Consider the following 1,856-nt stretch of genomic DNA (forward strand, 5'->3'; position numbering starts at 1 on the left):
TAGTTAACAGATAATGATTAATAGTTAACAATTTACATATAACTATCTGTTAATAGTTAACATGATAAGGGTGTTAGTTAATGTTTGTGGAAAAATTTGTAGTCAGTAAAAGAAATGAAAAAAAATTGATTTGTATTCCTTTAATCTCAGTTACAATTAGATTTTCTGATTACAAAAGAGAGGAGAATAAATTTGATTCTCCCCTTTGTTTAAAACTGGGTTCTTCTTGATAGCGATGGAGTGCCTCCTTCGAATGCTTGCGTCGAATTTGCTCTTCATTAACGATCTGATCGTCTTGTCTCACGGGAACGATTAACTTGTATGACAAGTTTGATTTAGAACTTTTAGCGAGTTTAAGAACTCAGAATGAGTTGAAAACTCTGAAAAGAGTTGTTGAGAACCGAATAATCGATTGGTGTAATTAACTCGCGTTGCAAGTTTAATTAAGAACTCTTAACGAGTTTAAGAACTCAAAGCGAGTTAAAACTCTGTAACAGAGTTGTTAGAACCGAAAATTCGGTTAATAGCCAAGTAGATTTTCTGTTGTTGAAGGATTCTTCGAGATTTGATCTTCGAAATCTGACTGAAATCTTCGATCTCCCAAGGGTTTGACCTTGATCTCCAGAAGATCCAACCTTATGCGGTTTTCGATCTCCAAATCTTCAACCCTTGGTGGTTTGATCTCCCCCAAAAATTCCATCCCCGTAGGACATTGAAGAGAACTTGTTTGAATAAGTTTGAAACTCTAGCCGAGTTAAGAAACTCTTTGGAAGAGTTGAAAAGAACTTGGTAAGCGATCTCCAAATCTTCAACCACTAGTGGTTTGATCTCCCCCAAAATTCCAGCCCTGTAGGACATTGAAGAGAACTTGTTTGAATAAGTTTGGAACTCTAGCCGAGTTAAGAAACTCTTTTGAAAGAGTTAATTTCAGAAAGGATTAATAATCCTTTTAGCCAAGAATGATTGATCAGTTGTTAATCAGAAGAACTTGCTAAGCAAGTTTTAAAACTCTGATCGAGTTAGGAAAACTCTAAAAAGAGTTGATGATAACAAAGCAAGTTCAATCATTTCAAAATGGTAGCTGATCTCTTTCTCTCTTTGGCTGATCTCAAAAAAGTACCGCCAGTCCTCTATAGGTTCGGTAAAACCTCCATATCTTCAAATCTAACCAATAGAAACCAAGATCCACCATTCAGAATTAGTAACAATGAGCGTAGTAGCTACCCTCCAAGTTTCACGTCGATCGGACCACGGATGAGGGTTCGATCATCACGCCGATCACTGCTGTGCAAAAGTGACTTTTCTCTGCACTCCTGGAACGATTAGCTTCGGATAGAAAGCAATCTCCATATCTCCAAATCTAACCGATAGAAAGCAATCTCCACCGTTCAGAATTAGGAAAGACGAGTGTAGTAGATACCCTCCAAATTTCATATCGATCGGACCACAGATGAGGGTCCGATCGTCACGCCGATCACAACTGCGCAAATGTGACTTTTCTTCTCCTCTCTTGTTCTCTCTTTCTTTTATTTTTCGTCCAGCCCTTTGCCACCAGCCCTATTTTGCTGTGAAAACTCCCTATTTATAGGGGTTTATGGGGTATAACTACCCCCTTAATTAGCTCCATAATGGAGGTTAATTACCCTATTAAGTGGAGGACCGTTTCAAGGATTTGAAATGGTCAAACGCGACCTTCGTGTTGAAGAGATTGTCAATTATAATCTCTTTTTTTTCAAACTTTTGTGAGGATCGTCAGATTGTAATTCTTACATTTAGCTATTGATAATATGAGAGTCGTCAATTTGTAACTCCTGATGTTGATTGTGAAGGCTGTTGAATTAGAGCTTTCATCAGTT

Source organism: Asparagus officinalis, chromosome 7 (assembly GCF_001876935.1).
Source record: "Asparagus officinalis chromosome 7, Aspof.V1, whole genome shotgun sequence".
NCBI classification, from domain to species: Eukaryota; Viridiplantae; Streptophyta; class Magnoliopsida; order Asparagales; family Asparagaceae; genus Asparagus; species Asparagus officinalis.